The sequence below is a fragment of the Nyctereutes procyonoides genome, unplaced genomic scaffold, assembly GCF_905146905.1.
Source record: "Nyctereutes procyonoides isolate TBG_1078 unplaced genomic scaffold, NYPRO_anot_genome, whole genome shotgun sequence".
Classification (NCBI taxonomy): Eukaryota; Metazoa; Chordata; class Mammalia; order Carnivora; family Canidae; genus Nyctereutes; species Nyctereutes procyonoides.
Genome location: NW_026575036.1, coordinates 20,261,246 through 20,284,898, shown reverse-complemented (window position 1 = coordinate 20,284,898; position 23,653 = coordinate 20,261,246).

The following is a 23,653-nucleotide window of genomic DNA, read 5'->3' as shown; positions in this document are numbered from 1 at the left end:
ATGTACAGATTATTCGTTAATCATTTGGGGTGCTTGTTAAAGGCACTTACTTTTGGAGAATCTTCTCCAATTTAGTGAATTTTAACTGTAAAAGCTTGAGCCTGGGAATAAGCATTTTAACAGATGTGCCAGATAATGCTGATGTCCATCAAAGTTTGAGAACCACTCTTTCAGGTGACAGGACTAATAATCCTGGACTGCAGAGGCAAGAACTCCTGGTGACACGCTGTGTCACACAGAGCAGCTGAGAGGTAGTGAATACGTCTTTAACACTTAGGTTTGAAAAATCAGATGTCTCCAAGCCGAAATTGACATAGAAAAGAAAAAAAATCATATAAGGGATGCTTATCAGATCTGTAGACAACTCAATAGAAAAAAGGGTTAACATGATAAATGATAGCATTAAAACTCAAAAGGATCTTGACAGGCTGTGAAATAGGATTGAAATTAAGATGTTGAAATGTAACAGGGATAAATGCAAAATCCTATATTTGGGTTGACAAAAAAAAAAAAAACCTTCACCACACAAGGTCGAGATGGAAGAAAGCAACTTGGTAAAATTCATAAATGAGGAGCCGGGAGATTTTGTTGACTATCACCGTGATGGTAGTGAGCAGCGTGAAGAGGCTGCTGACGAAGCTAAGACATCTGAGAATGGAGAGGTAGAGGGAGGCTGGGTGGGGAGAAGCAGCCTCGACTTCCCCCATGTTGGTCAGTGTGTACGCCTTCCCAGATGAAACATTTCAAGGGGGACATTGATAAATTGGAGCTCAACCAGAGGAAGCAGCCAGTGAGAGCACCTCATGATTATGCTAAATGAGGAAGGGACTTAGATTTAACTCGGGGAAGGCAGGTGTTGCAAATATTTGAAGGTGTCCACTGTTTACAAAAGGGAAAAAACAAACAAACAAAAAAAAACAAAAAAAAAAAGGGAAAAATCAAAGAACAGAAGAGACAATGGTGAGATAATCCTCAGGAAGCTAATGGCTGGGGTATGGAAGGACTGAGGAGGACCAAATAGAAAAAAGAGTTCTGGAAGAATGGAGACCATGAGAGGGAGATTTGATTCAGTACTGGGAGAGTTCCATCGAATGGTAGATGCGGGAGATCAAGTGACTGGAGATCAAAGAGAAGGTAGGTGATGACTACATGGAGGCCACATTTGTAGATAAGTTCTAGAATTCTGGCAAAGAAGAGGGGGTGGAAATTGGATGAGTTGATAGAAAAAGCATCAGTCTGAATTGTAGTTTTGTTTTGCAGAGAGGGAAGTCCTGTGGCTATCCTATGGGGAAACCAGATGTAGGGTGACTGGTTTATGTCTGCTGTTCCAGCATAGTGTTAATATACAGATATACAGTCCCCTTTCACTCTCAAAAAATCCTGGCGTGAGCAATAAATATCATGGTTTCACAGTATGTGAAAGCTGAGGGAGGTAAGCCAGTGGACAGAGCATGAGATGGAAGATTTGGTAGTGAAGGTGCATAATGAGGGAGCAAAGCCTGCCAAGTCCTGGCCAGGCAGCAACAGGCCCGGGCTGGCCAGGGAGCCGGGCTGGGAATACATTGGATGGAGAAGCTCTGGAAGGTGCCACGGATCCAGTGACTACATGCCAAGTCTGAAACTCGGCTGGAACCAGCAGGACTCTGGCATTCTGGTTGGCAGGGATGAAGACTTCTGCATTTTAATGGAGGATTCTCTAGAAGAGAAGGCTTCAAGACTCTAGTGGATGTGAGCGGAGGAGATATTCTGGGATTTCTCCAACCAGATCATTCAAGAGCAGCTTCAAAGTCCATTAGCTTTCTAAGGCATGCTGCCAGAAGCTCTCTTCTGCTGGAGTTTCTCTTTCCAAAGTAGAATGGGAAAGATCTTGCTTCATTGGCAATAGGCAAAAAGTAGAAACCTATTCTATCAGAGTGAGCTGTGTAAGTCTACGCTTCGAAACCATCATACACCCAACCATCGATGAGGGCCACAAACGTTGGGCTCTTTTGTGAATGTACAATCAATGGGACCATGGATTTGCATGTCCTGCTGAATCCCCACGTACAGCAAGCAGACAATGCCCTGGGCTTTTCAAATGCCAGGGAACCCAGGATGGAGCCCTGCTAGCCATCCTTGTAACTGTTCTTTCATTAGCCTCTGGGGGCTCTATTTTTTTCTCCAACATGAAGGGATACTTGCAGATGTATATAGATGTTGTCTGTGGTTAAGAGCACAGAGACACCCGGTTGGAAGCTCATTTCCATTACTTTCCATTTGTTGCCTGCTTGCCTTTGGGCAAACAACTTGACTTTACATATCTGAGCCTTAGTTTTCTTACCTGTGGAATGGGGATAATGACAGTACTTCCCAAATTTGTTGTGGGGATGAAATGAGGTAATGAATGTTAAGCAATGGGCATGTTTGCAGTTACATGGTCAGCGATAATTAATAGGGCTTTTTGCTCTTTTTATTGTTCTCATGCTGCCCCAGGGGAATATGTGTGAGGAAAGCTCAAAGTATAGTTAGGGAGTGCTTCATTTTGGGTGTATTCATCAAACGTTTACTGAGCACTTCAGATGTATGCCAAGGACTTTGCTGTTCAAGGAAGTTACTCAATAATAAAGAGGTTTTGCTTGTGTTAGTCTAGTGGGTACTGTCCGTGTGCTTTGATGAACCGCAAAACCCTCCTGATGTGGATGTGGATTTTTTTGAATATGTAATAATAATGATAATGGCAACGACAACAATGATCCATACCACTTAAAGCTGTGCAGAGCCCCAGGCCAGGCTACAAGCAACCTCTCTAGTGTTACACATGGACCTGTGCTTTTTAATTAACCAGTGTCTTCAAACAAAAATGTGTGTGTGTGTGTGTGTAAAGGTCATTTTCTCATCATAGTAGCCACATGGCAGTGGGCAGGGCAGATGTTTCCTTATTCTTCTGGTTGAAACCACAAGATTTGTGTAACTGCTTTATGAGAATAGGCAAGATTATATCCTGCTTTGTAATCCTTAGTGATTGTTTTGGAGAGAGTTATGAGTTCAAATTTGGTAGCAAATTTAATCTATGCTGCATGTCAGATAAATTAAAAATGATTAAGTCCTTCCATGTTGGAATTAGCAAATTGCCACCATTTCTTTTCATTCTTCTTACATTTAGAAGAGATGCATTAGAAAAGATTGTCTTTTACCTTCCTTCCTTCCTTCCTTCCTTCCTTCCTTCCTTCCTCCCTCCCTCCCTCCCTCCCTCCCTCCCTCCCTCACACATTTATTTGGTGTTTATTATGTGCAGCTTGGGGTTGGAATACACTGATCAATGTGCTTTTTAAATATACTTCAATTTAAAATGTTTCTGCAAAGAACCAATGTACCTTTCCAGCGAGCCTGATTTCTTTTTCTCCATGGGCTTAGTTTGTGGGTCTGAAGCCAATTTGCATAACTGATTAAAACGAGCCTAGATAGTTTGTGACCCATTTTTGTTAGAAGTTTTTCTCTCTCTCAACTACTACCATGGCAATTAAGATGGTTTACACTAGTCTGGCTAATGATTTTCGGATTTGAATCTCAAGGAACTGAACTGTAGGCATGAGGTTTTCAGAAATGCTTAGAATCACTGTCTTGAATTCTCTCAGCTGCAAAGTGATGCTATTAACATTTTACTGAACTACGTGAATTGTAATTCTTGTTTGATGGCGTTTCAAGGCCAAAATTTTAGCCTGTGTAATTCTTAAAAGTGAAGGATGACTAACTTGATCAGAGATTTCTAGGCCATCATTGACATTCCCTTATTAATAGCAGTGCTGGTAGTGAAGCCAGTAGAAATAGAGGAAAAAAGACTCATAGCTATAGCGGCACAGTAATTAACATGTCACTAGCGGTCTTTTGGCGTTACAGTTTGAGATAATAATGAAAGTGTCATTTCAACTTATTCTATCATTTATTAAGAAGTAAATGAGGTCCTCAAAATACAGGTTAAGATCAATAGGTGTTCTTTGAGCCATTAGCCACAGGGTCATTTTAACTTTACTTTGGTGCAAAAGGCACCCTGTCACTCTCTTCCCTTCTCTTGGTACACACTGTTACAGGTACACATTTATGCGCATTTTGTTGTGCATTTTGTGTGATAATATGGCCTAGTACACTGAGCAGGGGCATAGGAATCAGTAACGTCAGGGGCCGAATCTAAGTGGTTTACTTGTACATTGTGTGACACCTTTAGCTGTTATGAGTCTGCTTTTTTTTTCAATAAAGATTTTATTTATTTATTCATGAGAGACACAGAGATAGGCAGAGACATAGGCAGAGGGAAGAAGCAGGCTCCTCACAGGGAACCTGATGCTGGACTTGATCCCTGATATGGGATCATACCCTGAGCCAAAGGCAGATGCTCAACCGCTGAGCCATCCAGGTGTCCCACGAGTCTTGCTTTCTAAAATGTAAAATTGAAAATCATATCTTCCTCAGTGTGGTTGTGAGGATTACACATGAGGATGCATAGATGTGCCCTGCCCAAACCATGGGTCACATTTATCCAGTGCCTACTTTATGCTGTTTATATATATTATTTTTATTTCCCCCTCAAATCTGCTAGAAGATTTAGCAGATCAAAGAAAGAGATGAAATCTCTTTCCATTTTATAGAGGAGGAACCAGAGACATTAAGTAACTTGTGAATGTTATATAGTTAGTGAACAGCCAAGATTGGCTTCAAATCTCGGTCTACGGCCTCCACAAGCATGGGCTGCTCTCGTGTTGCCTCCCATATGGCAGGTCTTCAGCAAACCATAACTCCTCTGCTCCTTCCATGAAGCTTTTCTTCTTTTCTTTCTTTCTTTTTTTTTAAGATGTTATTTATTTATTCATGAGAGACACAGAGAGAAAGGCAGAGACATAGGCAGAGGGAGAAGCAGGCTTCATACAAGACTTGATCCCAGGATCCCGGGATCACAACTTGAGCCAAAGGCAGATGCTCGACCACTGAGCCACCCAGGTGCCCCCATGAAGGTTTTGGACTGAGGCTCTGAAAGAAATCTTTTCCTAGTAAGTTTGTATGTATATGACTTTCAGTTAAAATAAAAATATACAATCTTCTACACTGGCACTCTGTGAATTCAAGGCAGGGATTCTGGGTGCTATCAGTCACACGATCTTAGTGGCAGAGCTCAGGATTGAAGGTCTTGCTAGAGCCTTAGATTTTCCTTGTTTCTTGAAAAAGACTTAAATTTTGATATAATTCAAGCAAATTTATATAGAATAGCACAAAGAAATTTCATATGCCCTTTAGCTGAACCCACCAGTTCTGTATGTATTTTGATTCATTTGCTTTCTGATTGTGTGTATCTATGTGTGAAATACATATACAACTTATTTTTCTGAACTACTTCAGAGTAAGTTGAAGACATTGGATACATTGTTCTCCTTTAATACTATATACCTTATGTGGCTTCCCAATGAGTAAGGACACATAAATCTCCTGTAATTCTCAGACTCAGGAATTGTAATATTGATACAATCTAATCATTTAATACACAACCCATATTCAAATATTGTCAGTTCTCCGAGTCCGGTCCCAAATTACCCACTGTTTTTAATTGTCACATCTCTTCACTCTCCTTTAATCTGGAACAGTTTTTCTACCTTTATTTTGTGTTTCTTGACTTCAAAATTTGGAATAGTACAGGCCAGTTATTTTGTAGAATATTCCTCAGTTTGGTTTGTCTGATATTTCTTCATGATTAGATTTAGATTATACATTTTTGGCAGGAAAACCACAGAAATGAGGTGTCTTATAAGTACATCGTATCTGGTGCATTACTTTCATTATTTATTTGGATGCTTAAATTGTCCCACTTTTGGTCCCTGGAAACATCTTAAACTGGCTCCTGTATCCTTTTGGCATGTCCGCATCACTTTCTTGCTTTCTGAAACAAGATGCTCCAGGCTCATCTTGCACATTCCCCTGGTATCAATCTTTTCCCTAGACCTTTGGTTTTTTTTTAGTGGCGAATTCTATATAGAAACCAAGATCTGGCACCCTCTGATGCCCAGTGTTATTTACCTTTAGTGTAAATAGCTCTCAGTGTACAGAGCTAGGAAACACACATGCACACGCACACACATGTTCCCATCTACGCTTACTACTCTTGTATTTATCCACCTATATATTAAAAATCATGAGTAACTTCTGATAACTCCAATTCCAACTCAACAGCACAGATGTTTTTACAATAGCTTTCTCCTTCCCATATTTATAATTCCCTTCTCCAACAAGGAAGACTCTGTATCCCATCTCCCATGATCCCAAAATATGTACTTATTTACTCAGACTACACAGAAACTAGCTTTAGAGTTGTTAACCCACACTACTGCCAAAAGCAAATACCTGCACTAGAATTCAATACTTATATATGATCTTTTTGAGGGTAAAAACTATATACAATGAGGGGAGCCTGAGTAGCTCAGTCAGTTAGGTGTTTGCCTTCAGCTCAGGTCATGATCCTGGGGTCCTGAGATCGATCCTCATATCAGGCTCTCTGTTCGATGGGGAGTCTGCTTTGCCCTCTCTCCCTGCTTGTGGTCTCTCTCTCTCAAATAAATAAATAAATAAATAAATAAATAAATAAACAAACAAATAAAAGTTTTAAAGAAAACTATGTACAGTGAAAAAAAGAATCCAATTTGCCAAGCTTGGCAAATGCATACACTTGTGTAAACTACATTCCTATGAAGATAAAGATTTTTCCATTATTTCAGAAAGCTCCTTTGTACCCCTTTCTAATCAGTCTTCCCCAGAATAAACCAATTTTTGGATTTGTCTTGCTTTAAGTTTGTCTTATAAATAGAATTATCAAACATATGTTTTTTGAGTTCTCTTTTAAATTTCTCTAGATTTAGGGCAGCCTAGTTGGCTCAGTGGTTTGGTGCCGCCTTCAGCCCAGGGCCTGATCCTGGAGACCCGGGATTGAGTCCCACATCAGGCTCCCCACATGGAGCCTGCTTCTCCCTCTGCCTGTGTCTCTGCCTCTCTCTCTCTCTCTATCTGTGTCTCTCATGAATAAATAAATGAAATCTTAAAAAAAATTTTCTCTAGATTTAAAAATTATTTTGGCATTTTTTTTGTAGTATAGATCTACATGATTATTCCCAAATCTTAATGCTCACCTTCATGTCTAAATGAAACTTTACCCCTAACCAGCAGGATTGCTAAAGCAATTATAATGAGACAGAGATTGCGGCTATAAAAGAGTGGAATCCTATTGAACTTAAACTAAAAACTCTTGGATGGCTTGAAATGAATTGTTATGAGACCCAGAATAAAATTCTGTAAATGATCTTATAATGGTCCCATTATAAGGTGGGACCATTGATCCTATTGATCCTATTGATCATCATTCAGTTTCCTCAAAGTCTACATCAATTAATCAGGCATATATTCACTTAGTCTGACATTCATTTACTCATTTAGGAATATTTTTTGAGCCTACCTCAGCCACTTTTCCAACCACTGGAGATTTAACAGTGAACAAAGTGGGTGATGTTCCTATTCTACCAGAGCTTCATAGATTCCATTTACAGTCCTCTTTCTGTGTCTGCATGTTCAAGTTTCAATCTGATCTTGTTATAAACTGAATGTTTGTGTCTCCCTAAGATTCATATGTTGAGTTTTAATCCTCAGTGTGTTGGGATTTGGAAAGGAGGTCTTTGAGAGATAATCAGATCATGAAGGCAGGGCCTGGGTCTGAATGAGATCAGTGCCTTTATAAGAAAAGGCACCAGAGAGCTTACTCTCCATCTGTATACCATGTGAGTACACAGCAAGGAGGTGGTCATTTGCAAGCCAGGAAAAGAACTGTTTCTAGAACCTGACCCTCTAGACTGTGCACATGGACTTCCATCCTCCAAAACTGTGAGAAAATAAATCTCTGTTGTTTACAATATAGTGACTTAATATTATAGCTACCCAGTCTATGGCATTTTGTTATGGTAGCCCAAGAAGACTAAGGCAGATATCACATTCCTTCTGCTTGAAGAGATTCCTTTAGCATTTTGTACTAAGTAAGTATACAGGCAATGGTGTCTCTCAGTTCTTATTTATCTGGGAGAGCATTGTCCTTCATTTTTGAAAGATACTTTTACTGGGTATAGAATTTTCATTGGCAGTTTTTGTCTTCCAGCATTGTGGACAAGTCACTCCCTTGTCTTCTGATTTGTACAGGTTCTGATAAGTCTACTATAATTTCATCTTTTCTCCTTTATACATAATATGTCTCTTTTCTGTGGCTACCTTCAAGATTTGTTTCTTTTTCTTTTCAGCCATTTGACTGTGATATGCCCTGTGAGTTGTGCACCAGGGAACTAGAAGCCTTATTTTCTTTATTTATGGCAAGAGCATTCCACTAAGAAGCTCCCCTGCTCTTTAACATATGTTGATCCTTTGCTTATGGTGCTCATCCCAACCTCCAGTTATCATCAAATCCTATCCAGATATTAGGAACTAGTGCACATAAATATTTCTGTGGGGCCTTCCTAGAAGATAGGTAACAAGCTCTTTGTCCTTTGGTTGAGACACATTTTAGACAAAACCCATCGTTTCCCTGTGAAATGGTTTCAAGGTGCTTTACCATTTACAACCTTCCTTTAGACACACTTTCTTCTGAAAAATACCCTATTATTAGAGCAGGCTGTTTTTATTGTCGTTGTTGTTTGGTTTTTGTGCAGTGTCTAGAAAATCTCTTCAAGCCTTTTCTCCACTAGTGTGATTACTTTCTTGAACACACATGATTCATTTGATTAGGTTGATTTCCTCTTCTAATGTGTAACTCTAAAAATGAGGGAAGAAAGGCAGGTAAGGGCCATACTCAGAAGAAACCCAGGCTTGATTTTGTGCTCCCCTGTTGATAATCTGGAATACTTAATAATGCTTGAATAAAGGGTCCCACACTTTCATTTTATATTAGGTGGCCCTAAAAATTATGGAGCTGCATCCTGGGTTTGAGATTAATATCTAAGTTGGGAATTTTAATAGCCAGAAGGTAGTATAAAGATATTAGGTGTCTTGGGTGGACAGGAAAGGGACTGTAAGGAGGTAAACCCAGCCCTGAGACAGCATTCCAAATTACTGTAATTCAGGGCATTTCGTGTATGGGCTATGTGTGAAAAGGCATTAGTAGTCGAATTTCAGAAATGTGCTAAGGAGAGTTAAGCCAGTTTTTTAAGGATAGAACTTCTTAGTTTTTAATTGGCAGCATTGTGACTAACCCAAATGGGATGTCATCTGCAGCATCTGAAATTCATTTAACTGTGGCTACTGGCCGGGAGAGCAAGTGGTCTTTGGGTTGTAGTTTGGGGACACAGCTTGAGAAATGGGGAAAATAGTTCCAGGCTCCCAGGGCAAGGAGGCTTGCGACTACCAGTAGCTTTGGGAACTGAGCTTGCGGATTGGTTAGTAGGAAGAATGGAGTCATTGTTCTTTACTGGTGGACCAGAGGCATTGTTAGATGTATGAATCTGCAGCTGGTTTTATCCCCATTCCTACCACCAAATATATTCTGGGTCATGTCTTTTTTTCCTTTCCACTTTATGATTGCCCTTCAACTTAAATTTTAGTCAATTTTTACCCTGATGAAAGATGATTGTTAAATCATATATATGGATCTGTGATGTGCATGACTCCATTGGAAACTATGGAGTGATACTCTTTAAGGGACATAAAAAAAGGAGGAGACTTGGCCTCTGTGATGTAGATGCACAAAAATATTTATTACTAAATGAATAAGAGCTGTGATCAGAGACTGGGTCCTTTCCTTTCCTCTTAGGGGATCCCTATGCACAGTGTATTCTGTATAATCCATTATACCAGCCCTGGCTGGGAGCCATAGAAATAGCACCATAAGTGATCCCATATTACCCTCTAATGTACCATCAGCCTTACTCTATAAATCAGCTGGAAAATAAGCCTGCACTTAAGAAGCTTGTGCCTAGTACACAAGAGACCACTAAGAAGTGGGTTAGTAAAGAGGGGAGGAGAAATGGTGAACACACACTAGGTGCTGTTTGGAAGTCAGCATAAGTTAGAGAGTAGATTGCCAGTGAGTCTTTATTATATACCGATTGCTTGCAGAACATATTTAATATCTAGTAATAGCATGGTTTTGAAAATTTAAAAAATTAAAAAACTAATTAGATAAAAATTACCCTAACCTTCTAAGATTCTGATTCAGTTCTATGGGTTGGACCTAAGGATCTGAATTTTCAACATTTCCCAGTGATTCTGATACAGGGAGGTCAAGAACTACAAATTATTGGAAAACACTGATATGGGCAGTAAACTAAGCAAAAAGCATTAAAAATGTACTTCAAAGTCACATGTACTTCTCAGTACGACCTGAGAAACAGCAGATGTTAATATAATCTGTAGAACATTTTTGTAGTCTGATTTTCCTTACAGATCTTCTCTTTTTTAAAGGATATTTTTGGTGGTAAAATAATCACATGCCTTCATTAAGATCTTGTGCTAATACTCTTTTAATTACATTTTTATTTCATGATCACTGTAACTTTTAAAAACTATTTTTATGTGTTTTTGGAGGAAACCAGTCATACAATAGACAACACATTGGAGCTAAGAAGTTCCACTTCTAGTTTAAAAGACCATATGTATGTTTGTGATTTAAAAAATTGTGCTCTTCATGGAATGTCTTAAGCAATTAAGGTGAAGTTTTTCCCACCAGTGAGTTTTAAAATTCAGCTTTGCATTATCCCAAATTGTCCAATATGTTCTTATGAAAACAATTTTAATAAACAACCATATACCCAGTGCCTTGATTCTACCATTAACATTTTACTTTGTTTTCACACGTATCTATTTAATTATTTGTCCTCTTCTCATCCTTTAGTCCATTTTAATTTTTGACACATTCCAAAGTAAACTGCAGATATTGGTACACAGCCAGCAATATTTGTTTATAGTTATTTTTTTTTGCTGTAAAATTTACATTCAAAGAAATGCACAAAACTTAGGGGTATATTTATTGAATTTTGCCAAATGTAAATCTCTGTATAATGCAAACCCATATCGAGATAGAGAACATTATACCATCTCAGACTGTTCCATCATGCCCTATCTCAAGCAATCCTCACTTTTTGCTAATTCCAGGATTTCACATAAATAGAATTCTGTAGTGTATAGTGTCCTTCTTTCAATCAGAGAAATGTTTTGAGACTTATCCATGCTGTTACATGTGTTAGTAATTGGTTCCCTATTATTGTTGAGTTGTGTTCTACTGTTTGTTTATCCATTTTCCTATAGGTGGATATCTGGGCCATTTCCAGGTTTTGGCCGTTATGAATAAAAGTGCTATGTACATTCTTGTTCAAGTTTCCTGTAAACATATGCTTTGTTCTCTTGGGTGAAAACTTAGGAGTGGAATTCCTGGCTCATAGAATATGAAAGTTCTGTTTATTCCATTTTGTTGGCAATATTTGATGTCAATTTTTAAATTTTAACAGTTTAGGTGATGTATAGATTATCATTTTAATTTGCATTTTTCTGATGACTAACGATGCACACTTTAATGTGTACTTATTGACAATTCATTTATCTTCACCTTTGAAGGGTTTGCCCAAGTTTATTGCCCATTTTTTATTGGATCTCCTTCTTATTATTGAGTTTGAAGAGTTATTCACATATTTGACATATCAATACTTTGTCCAATATACATTATGCAAACATTTTTTTCCCAGTCTGCGGCTTGTCTATCTCATGCAATTCTTAAAACTCAAATATTGAATAGGAAAGTAAAAAAAAGAGAGATAAGTTGAAATTCAATGGTAAAAAGCATGATGATTGGTGGCTGGTGAGACATGAGGTCAACATTTGTAGGAAGAGGTAGTCACTGAAGCAAGTAGTAGGGGAGACTGTACTTGGGAAATGGAACTAAAATTTTAGAGGGCATTCTATGGATCACTTGACATACATATCTGATTTAAATTTCTCAGCATTTCTAGGAAGTAGGTCATATTCTTAAAATCAAAGTTCTGGAGAATATTACTAAGTTGTCCAGTCTAATAGCTTCAGGCCAAGTACTTTGATTCTCGAGGGTCTGTCTGATTTTTTTTTTTTTTGTTACTCCACCAATTTTTCCTCTGCCAAAGAAAACAGAATTTTACATGATTTAATGATTGCTTGTGTTCAGTAGTAAGATTTATTTATTTTTTTAAAAAAATTATTTTTTTAAAAGGTTTTCTTTATTTATGAGAGAGAGAGAGAGAGAGAGAGAGAGAGAGAGAGGGAGAAGCAGGCTCCATGCAGGGAGCCTGATGTGGAACTCGATTCCGGGACTCCAGGACCACGCCCTGGGCCGAAGGCAGGCACTAAACCGCTGAGCCATCCAGGGATCCCCATAAGATTTATTTTGATAAAAGATTTGTACTATTATTTTACTGCCAGATGAAAAAAGATGTGTATAATTTAAAAATGTGTTTAAAATAAAGTTCAGAGGAAACCATGTATATGATATATCAAGCTTTGTTTTGAATGGAATCTTTGTTCCAGATACTTAATATAAAAATAATGTTTTGCAACTTTTATTTTTTATTATTATTATCTTTTTGTTTTACAACTTTTAAATCTATCACGGGAATTCTAAACTGTGGATTTAAAAGTAGACTTACATATTCTTAAATCAGTATCAGTCAGAAAATAATACAGATCCAACCACATAAAATCTCTTACAATATTAATATAGAGATGATTAACAATTTTCTTCTTTCTTTTTTTCTCCTTTTCTTTCTTAAAGTTCTTTACCTATCTCCAAATCTTCTAGTAAAGTGGACACTCCAGGAAGAAATCCCATGTTCATTTACACCATGACTGTGTGCCCTGGAGGTATACATACCCTTGCTGGAAAAGCACACAAATGGCAAAGGATTCAGGCTTGTGTTCATTGGATTTTCTATTCAACAAATTCACTGTACTTTTACTAGCAAATCACTGCACTATACACTAATGATATAAATTATGAGTGTTTTACTGTGTCTACTACATTTTATTTCTGATACTAAACATTTCTGTATGTATTAACTCACTTTATCCTTCTGCAAACTTTATGCATTATCTCATTTTTACTCCCCGTTTTGGAAATGAAGAAACTGGGGCCCAAGGAAGTGAAATAGCTTGTTCATCGTCACAAAATTTACAAGAGGAGGATAGAGGATTCCACCCCAGGCCTTGTGACTCTATGCCTTCACTCTGAATTATGATTGCACAGATGACCAATCATCTCACCTCATTATAACAAACATCATGGTGATATTTGTTGATTTAGGAGGAGTGAAAGTCAGGAGTGAAAGCAAGTAATCTGAGTGTGGACAAAGGAAACATCCCATTTTATAATTTCCAGGGTAGCCTTTCCCCCTACACCCCAAATTTTCCCTTCATTCTGCATCATAAGACCAGTACAGGGTCAGACCAGCCTATGTCTCCCTGGCTGTCCTGTGAGTTAGAGGGCTGAGCAGCCCAATGCCTAAGGGTAACTGATTTCCATGGTGTTCTATGTCTCAGCTCACCATTGAGAAGAGCAGCCAGGAGCACAGATTCTAGGATTTATGACTTCAGGAGGATGATAAAAGCCTCCAAAAAAAAAAAGTTGCTTGTTTCATTGCAAGGTCTTTCTTCCATTTAGATCCAAACAAAGCTGCTCCTCTGAGAAATATTTTTAACTTGATAGTCGATATTTATTTGTTTAAGTCATTTATAGCTATGTTTTAAAAAGGATTGCCAAGTAGAGATGGATATCTACTTTGGCTAACATCAAGATTTATTCTTCTATGAAGTTTCAGATATATTGATTAGAATGAAGCTATGATACTTGATTCATCTTAATGCTTTAAAAACTTCTGCTTACAAACCTGCAGTAATTCCTGGTTGAATACTGCATTAGATGGATGCATCTCCATTTGATTTTCTAGAATTCTGGTGCTACTCTAGCTATCCAGCCCTTTGCCTCCCCCACCATTACATGCCCGAATCAACTTTCTTATATTGGAACCATCTCCTCACTCTCCTGTAACACGTACATTCTTTCCTGCCTCTTGGCTCATATGGGTTCCCTAACACATTCTCTCAGATTATTCAGAATGAACCATTCCAGCTTTAGTCTCATGGGCTCTTTGAACAGTTCCTGGCACAATAGTGGTTAAGAAGGCAAAGTCTGGGGCAGCCCCGGTGGCGCAGTGGTTTAGCACCGCCTGCAGCTCAGGGCATGATCCTGGAGACCCAGGATCGAGTCCCATGTCGGGCTCCCTGCATGGAGCCTGGTTCTCCCTCTGCCTGTGTCTCTGCCTCTCTCTCTCTAGCTGTGTCTCTATGAATAAATAAATAAAATCTTTAAAAAAAAAAAAAGAAGGCAAAGTCTGGATTTAGAGACACTTGTGTTTAAAACCTCGTTTGGCAATTTATTTTACCTTTCTAAGTTTATTTTTTTACCTATAAAGTGAGAATAATAGTAGTGTAGTAGATAGTCTTTTAGGGTGGCTCCCATCATCCTTGGGGTTGGTGTTTACACCGGGTATAATTCCCTCCCTCTGAATGTGGTTGGGGTCTGTGACTCATTCCTAACCAATAGAACATGACAAAGGTTACTGGTTTTATTGAATTATATTTACACGATCATGTTACATGTGATTGGAACATCAGTCCTGTTAGTAATTTCTCTTCCGTGCTGGCTTTGAAGAAGTAAGTTGCCATGTTGTGAGTTGCCATCTGGAGAGAGGTCCATGTGGCAAGGAACTGAGAATGGCTGACAGCCAAGGAGACACTGAAGCCTTCAGTCTGGGAGCCTGCAAGGACTGAATGTTGCCAACAACCACATAATCCTGAAAGGCAATCCTTTCTCTGTCAAGCCTCAGATGAGAACCCCGTTCTTGTCCACCCCTTGATTGTAGAGGCCTGGACTCCTGACCCATAAAATTATGAGATAATACACATGTGTTGGTTTAGGCTTCTAAGTTTGTGATAATATTGTTATAGCAATTGATAGCTAATATAAATTAGTATCTATCTGTGACATAATAGGAAACATATATTTGGTCTCTGTCCCTGTTTCCCACATAAAGCTCCTAAAGCTCTTGGAATCTCCAAAGTGATACGGTCTTTTTGCATGCTACCAGGGTGACTGGGGACTGAAGGCTCCTGGATAGCCTTAGGATGGTTGGTAGAGGAATGAACCATTTGATGAGAAGGGTAGAGGTTGAGTCCATCAACAATGGACAATGATTTTAGTCCATCATGCCTAAATATAAAGCCTTCATTAAAATCCTAAACAGTGGGGTTCAGAGAGTTTCCAGGTGGTGAAGATAACCATGCTTTGAGAAGGTGGCACATCCTAATTCCAAAAAGTTCCACTTGGAACCCTCCTGGACCTCACCCTCTTCAGCAGCCAACTATGTACATCTTTTATTATTTTCTTTATAACAAACTGGTAAACATAAGAAAGTGTTTCTCTCAGTTCTGTGAGGTGTGCTAGCAAATTATAGAACCCAAGGACGGGGTCAGTGGAAACTCAATCTATAGTCGGCTGGTCAGAAGTTCAAGTGAGAACCTGGGACTTGCCTTTGGCATCTGAAGTTGAGGCAGTTTGTGGAAGTGAGCACTTAACTTGGGGGTTCTGATGTTAACTCCAAGCAGATAGTGTCAAAACTGAATTGAATTGTAGGCTACTCAGCTGGTGTCTCAGAATTGGTCAGTGTGGAAAAATCTCCCACACATTTGGTGACCAGAAGTATGAGTGTTGTGTTTAGAGAGGAGGAAAATGGTGGGTTTTCCCTTACACTATCTTATATGATTGCTGTGAGAATTAAATAAATTAATGCACGTAAAGGCTTAGTAGAACCACGGCATGCAATAGATACTCATAAAGGTTTGTCCTCTGACTTCTACCCTCTGCCTTCCCCTTCTCACTGATCTAGCAATAGTTGAATCCCTTTGGTGCTTACCAGCGTTGGAAGACACATTTAAGTTTACTCAATCTCACCATCCAGCTGGTATTTACATTCCTTTTACAAATTTCTTTTTTGTCTAGTCTTTGCTTGAATAGCTCTGGTGACAGGAAGCTCACTCTTGAGGTGTCTCCTTTTACAAAAGTGATGGCCCCAGCATCCTGGGCTAATTAATTAGGACATTGTAAGATGAGAGCAGATCTCGATCCTGGTTCTTTGAAACTTCAGTCCTTCTCAAGCACATCTTTGAGCTTTGTTACAAAAGTGAATATTCCAATAGCCAATGAGTATGTTAAAAGGTGTTCAACATCACTGGTCATTAAGAAGTTACAAATTAAAGCCACAATACTTCACCACTGTAACTATAATTAAAAGACTAACAATACCCAATGTTGACAAGTATGGAGGGCATGTGAAGCTACATCTCTAAGAGGTAAGTGGTTGGTACAACCACTTGAAGAGCTGGTAGTGTGTGTCAAAGCTAAACAGATACCTACCTATTAATTATACATATATATACGCCTAACAGAAATGTGTACTCATGTCTATCAAAGACATGTACAAGAATGTTTATGGTAGCTTATTCACATTAATTCAAAACTGGAAAAAAAATCCTAATTTCAAAAGAGAATAGATAAATAACTATGGTATATTCACACAATGGCCTACTAAAGTGCAAAGAAAAATAGCAAACTACTGCTCCATGCAACATGGATAAATGTCACAGATATACTGCTGAGTGAAAGAAGTCAGACATCAAATGGTAGAGTACTCCTCATTTATTTTTATTTTTTAAAAGATTTTATTTATGTATTTGATAGAAAGAAAGCATAAGCAGGGGGAGCAGCAGGCAGAGGGAGAGCCCCTCACTGAGCAGGGAGCCTGATGAGGGGCTTGATCTCAGGACGCTGGGATCATGACCTGAGCCGAAGACACATGATTAACCAACTGAGCGACCCAGGTGTCCCAAGTACTCTTCATTTATATGTAGCTCAAAAACAGGCACAATTAATCTGTTGTGGTAGAGGTCAGAATGATGGTTACCTTTGGGGGCAGTATTGATTGGGGGAGCATTCTAAAGTGCTGGAAATTTCTAATCTTGATCTGTGTGGTGGTTGTATGGGTATATACTATGGAAATGAAGAGTTCACTGAGCTATATACCATTAAAATTTGTGTACTTTATAGTAAGCTATACTTCAATGAAAAGGTTTATAAGAAGTGTCTGTTGGGTGCTAAGCATCTGGATATTTCTATCCATCAATTTAGGGAATAGTAGATTATTATTAAAGCCAGGCTAGATAAATTGTGCAAAATAACCGAGTTTTCAGTATGTAGATCTTTCTCTTTTATATTGTAGTCTCTTGTATGTCCCTAATTGGTTCATGCATATTATCTTTTCTACACTGCTAATAAGTCAGAGACCATGTGCAAAATATTGGTTTAGTCAAACCACCTAGTAAAGAACAGGGCACACATATATGTTCAATAAATATTTCCTGACAGAGACACTAAGAAGAAGCAAACTGTGGCTCGGCTGGCAGGCGTTCTGTTGTTCAAGAATCGCCTTGTGGTATGTCGCAGTTTTTACCACCTTCTGCAACCACCCGTCCTTTTTTTTTGGGCATTAATTTTTTTCCTTAGAATTGATTTAACATGAATTTAGGTGCTATTTATTAAATGCCCAAACATCCCTGCCTGGCCATCATCTTAGCTTCACTGAAATGGCCTCCATGATATTAGAGATAATAGGTAGATTCCGATTTCTTTTAAGGCAGCTTGGCACATTTTACCTTGGAAAAAATGTTCTCAGAAACAAATGAAGGTAGAACCAAACTAAACCAAAACACAAGAAAAAGCTGAAGTCAGGTCTCAGGTTAAGTCTCCTTATCAGTTTGCTCCTATACATGGTGGGATCTTTTTTGTTTTTTTAGACTCGGACTTAACCCTGGAGGCATAACCATCACCTAAAGAGCATGTGGCTGAAGGTGACTATGATTGGAGTCGCTAGAAATCCCACCTGTGCCCTCAGCAAACCATGTGATCTGAGAGTAGACTATCTAACCTACTTGAGAGTCTGTTTTTTTTTTTAATTTAATTTTTAATTATTTTTATTTTTATTTTTTGTATATTTTTTATTGGAGTTCAATTTGCCAGCATATAGTATAAGACCCAGTGCTCATCCCATCAAGTGTCCCGCTCAGTGCCTGTCACCCAGTCACCCCATCCACCCACCCACCTCCCCTTCCACTACCCCTTGTTTGTTTTCCAGAGTTCGGAGTCTCTCATGGCATCTGGCATCAGTCATCTCATGGCATTCTGTCTCCCTCTCTGATATTTCCCACTCATTTTCTCTCCTTTCCCCTATAATTCCTTTCACTATTTTTTATATTCCCCGAATGAATGAAACCATGTAATGATTGTCCTTCTCTGATTGGCTTACTTCACTCAGCATAATACCCTCCAGTTCCAACCACGTTGAAGCAAATGGTGGGTATTTGTTTATAATGGCTGAGTAGTATTCCATTGTATATATAGACCACACCTTCTTTATCCATTCATTTTCGATGGACACCGAGGCTCCTTGGCCACATCAACTTCTTGTAAGATACATCTATCTTGCAAGAAGGCAAGGGAAACAGAAGCAAAAATGAACTATTGGGACTTAATCAAGATAAAAAGCTTCTGCACAGCAAAAGAAACAGTCAACAAAACTAAAAGACAACCTACAGAATGGGAGAAGATATTTGCAAATGACATATCAGATAAAGGGCTAGTATCCAAGATCTATAAAGAGCTTATTATTTTTCAAAATTTTTTTTAATTTTTAAAAATTTTTAAATTTTTAAAAGGTTTATTTATTATTATTATTTTTAAAGATTTTATTTATTTATTCACGAGAGACACAGAGAGAGATAGAGGCAGAGACATAGGCAGAGGGAGAAGCAGGCTCCATGCAGGGAGCCCGACGTGGGACTTGATCCCAGGTCTCCAGTATCACACCCCGGGCTGAAGGTGGCATTAAACCACTGAGCCACCAGGGCTGCCCCATAAAGAACTTATTAAACTCAACAGCAAAGAAACAATCCAATCATGAAATGGGCAAAAGACATGAACAGAAATTTCACCAAAGAAGACATAGACATGGCCAACAAGCACATGAGAAAATGCTCCTCATCCCTTGCCATCAGGGAAATACACATCAAAACCACAATGAGGGGGATCCCTGGGTGGCTCAGTGGTTTGGTGCCTGCCTTCGGCCCAGAGCGTGATCCTGGACTCCTGGGATCAAGTCCCATGTCGGGCTCCCTGCATGGAGCCTTTTCTCCCTCTGCCTGTGTCTCTGCTTCTCTCTCTCTCTCTCTCTGTCTATCATGAATAAATAAATAAGACCTTAAAAAAAAAAAAACCCACAATGAGATACCCCCCCACACCAGTGAGAATGGTGAAAATTAACAAGACCAGAAACAACAAATGTTGGAGAGGATGTGGAAAAAGGGGAACCCTCTTGCACTGTTGGTGGGAATGTGAACTGGTGCAGCCACACTGGAAAACTTTGTTCCTCAAAGTTAAAAATAGAGCTACCCTATGACCCAGCAATTGCACTACTGGGAATTTACCCCAAAGGTACAGATGCAGTGAAACTGCAGGACACCTGCACCCCAATGTTTATAGCAGTAATTCTTTAGTTTTTAAAAGATTTTGTTTATTTATTCAAGAAAGAAAGTGAGGAGAAGCAAAGGGAGGAGATGCACACTCCCTGTTGAGTGGGGAGCCCCACACGGGGCTCAATCCCCAGACCCTGAGGTCATGAGCTGAGCAGAAGAAGGCAGACACTTAACCGACTGAGCCACGCAGGTGCCCTGAGACTGTTTTTTTGCTTTGTTTTTTGTTTTTTAACAGGGAGGAGAGAATGATGGTATGTTCTTGTAGATGTGAGGAATTCCATCAGGAACTGCTTTAGGGTAAAGTGAGCCTCTGAGTGTCTATTTCCATGTGATCTTCAGGTCCCACAGCTGGAGTCTCAAATGGATGAAGGGACCCTGTCTCTTTTCAACAGAGCATACTAGCTAGAGCAAGGAGCAAGGGCAGGAACCTTCCTCCGGGGCCTAAGGGATGGAATTCCTTTTCTCACCTTTACTGTTGACTTTCTAATTCTCTGATTTGCAGATGCCTCTGGTGCCCAATGTCACTGTTCCATTAGCATGTTTTGCACATTTTATTGCTAAGCAACAATTAGCAGTGTGAATCCTGCCTTCTGTGATTTCAATTTGGGCTTCACACATGGAATTTTGCTTTCATCTTTGCAACACAGCAACAGTGTGCACTGTTCAGTGAAAGCTGTTTTAGGAGAACCTCAGAAAAAAGATTGAGGAGCAAACAGCAGGTATTTGGCCATGCAGTAGTAGTTCAACAGTTTTGAAATGTTATTTATGAAAAAAACCTTCTCTAATTAGATACCCAGTAATTTGAAAGTAATACTAAAGGTCGGAGATAAACTCAAAGCAATTCAATTTCAGTTTTATATAAAAACCATGCGGTGGGCTTAAGGGGGAACTGATAATGGTGGAATAATTATGGAAATTTTGAAAGAGAGCAAACTAAAGGTTCACAGGAAAAAGAAAAACATCTTTTGTCAAAAAAAAATTCTCATGATAATAATGAAAGGAAATCCTTTCCTTCTAACCTCAATACCTTGCAGGATTCTTTTCAGTGAGTTAATGGAATATTATGAAAATTTAATGGGAACAATAGATCTAGGAGAAGTAAGTAAAAGAGTAGAGACAACGGGAGGCATGGGGGAAGCTGATTCAATGACAATATAAACTGGTTCTTCTTTACCTATAAGAGAAAAGAAATGCCCATGTTTTGCTTTTATGACAATGCAGTTTCTTGTGAAATATTCATGTTAGAAAAATAAAATTACTAGCAGTTAAGAATATGTAAGTAGAAAAACATACTTATTTTTCTACAGCTCTCTGAAAATCACACACGCAAAAATGTTTTAAGGGGAACAAGTATTTATAGGAGATTAAAATTTTGGAGTTAAGAGGTATTGGTCACAAAGAGCCAAATTCCCTCACAATGTAAGACACACTTTGACTAAAAACTCTGCCTCTAAAGATGATGAATTCACAAGCATTTGGTTCTACTGTGAACGGCCATTGCTTAAATCTTTGCGTTTGGCTTTGTTGAACAAAATCTGCCTCTCTTTAACTTTACCTCCCTTCAGTTTGACAAACATTTATTGAATTTACTATGTAGTCTCCATGCATTTATCCAATAAATAAAAGGCTTCTTGTCCTCAGAGAACACACTACCTAAGACAGATAGGTAAATAAAGTTGTGCATCATGTTTAAGTCAAGGATGGAGAATGGCACTGGTGCTGTGATGGTACAAGAGGAGCTTCCTTAGTTCATTTGAGGGCTCAAGGAAGGATTCCTGGATGTCTGACATTTGAACTGCTTGATTTTTATATAAAACTGCAGAGGCCCCTGGGTGGCTCAGTCAAGCGTCCGACTCTTGATTTCGACTCAGGTCATGATCTTGGGGTCCTGAGGTCATGCCCCATGTCGGACTCCACACTCAGCATGGGGTCTGCTTTTCCCTCTCCCTCAGCTCCTCTCCCCACTCTCTCTCTTGAATAAATGAATAAAATATTTTTAAAAACTGCAAATAATCTATGGATAGACCTTTGGAGCTGTTAACAAAGATTATTCTGGAGGAGAGGAGTTGGAGGGAGAAAAGAGGGGTGAATAGGGACTATCATGAAGTGAGAACATATTCATGCATAATAAAACGTACATTAAGAGATTTTAAAAAGAGAGAGAACTTTCTCTCCCTTAAAATGGCCCTTCAAATATTTCAAGATGGAATCTTCTGCTCCAGACCCAACCCTAGCTCCCAGAATTGAACGGCATAAGTGAAATGCTCTGCAAAGTGCTAATGAATGAGTCAATGAATTAATGTTTGCTTCCACCCTCTTTTGTTTCCTTCTGCCAACAGAAGGGCACCATCCTAGACTTTTCCTTTGGGTCATCTTTTTGTTTTTTAGGGCTCTTTTAACATGTGGCACCCAGAAATGAAGCTATCTCTTCAGGATATCAATGGAATGGATTTGATCTGAGATACAATCAGTTGAGCACAGCTAAATGTAAGACTTCTAGTGATGTCCACTGTATTGATTAGGGTAGGCTAAAGTTGTAGAAACAGAAAGATCCCTTAATTTAGTAAGTTCTCTTTCATGTAGCAGTCGGATGTGAACATTCAGGTTGGTAATCTCATTGGTTGAAGCCGATTAGCAGCCGTGTGTGGGTTCTAGTTCGAGAGATAGGAAAGGATAGCAAGGGGAAGGCAGGCCCACTGTGGGATCAGAAGTGGCACGCATCACTTTCAGTTGGTTTCCTTTGGTAAGAAAGTCATGTGACTACACCAACTCCAAGAGCGGCATGACTACTCCCATTAGGAGTAAGGAAGAATGAGTTTTATTAGACAGCTAATAATTTCCACTGTATATCTCAAAATTGCATTAGCCTTCCTAAAAAAAACCCCACACATTTCATTTATTAGCTCATACTGAGTTTATAATAATTATAAATAAAATATTTTTTTTTGGTTTTGTACTTCTTTGGTATGGTTTACTCCCTCAAGAGTTATGTATGCACTTAATTTTACATAAAATTGTTACATCAGTTTATGTCCTTTTTCATGTATCTTTCTCACTTAACATTATCTGATGTACACATTTTCTTCTAAATTCACATCTCATATAGTTGCCCTTAATGCCATACAATGGTACTCCATTATCTCCAGGGGTGCATATCATCAGCTACTAGCTTGTTCTGTTCTGTTTTGTTTTGTATGTTCTCACGTTCTTTCCTTTAATTCAAGTAAACAGCCTGCACTCCCCTTGTCGCCTTAGTAGAGAGGTATGTCAAGGTAGAAAGTAGAAGGAGGGCACCTGGGTTGCTCAGTATTTGAGCATCTGCCTTTGGCTCAAGTCATGATCTCGGGGTCCTGAGATCGAGTCCCGCATTGGGCTCCCTGTGGGAAGCCTGCTTCTCCCTCTGCCTATGTCTCTGCTTCTCCCTCTGTGTCTTTCATGAATACATAAATAAAATCTTAAAAAAAAAGAAAGTTCGAAGAAATATATTGTAGACTTCTGGACTTTTCAAAAGCCCAAGCTCATAGTGAAACTTAGAATGCTTGGCAGCAGAGCCAGGGAGGTTGAAAACAGGGAGAGCTCAGACTCAAGAGTTTCGAGTGTTTGCAAAGATCCTAATGGCCTAGAGTGCCATGGAGCAGAGGGCCCCTGGGTCAACACAGGTGTGCAGAAGGATGACAAGGGATAGGAGGGGCAACACTACTCCCCAGCCTTGACATTGTAAAGAATCCCCAGACCTTCCTGGGTGGTGAAGAATCTTCAAGAGTGACTGAGATTAAATTTTCTGCCTGCTTGGCAGATTTAGGTCTCTAAATCATAAGTTAAACAGAGTAATAGAAAGCAAATAGATATTTCCTGCACATCTGTGTTTGGTGACTGACATACATATCTGTTGCATAAGTGTGGTCTGCTTAATTATTCTTTGGCTGTGTACAGTTTTTTCCCCCAATACACTATCGAAAAAAATGGGGCCCCCATTCTAAACTTGTATTATTGAGTTTTAGAACTTAAA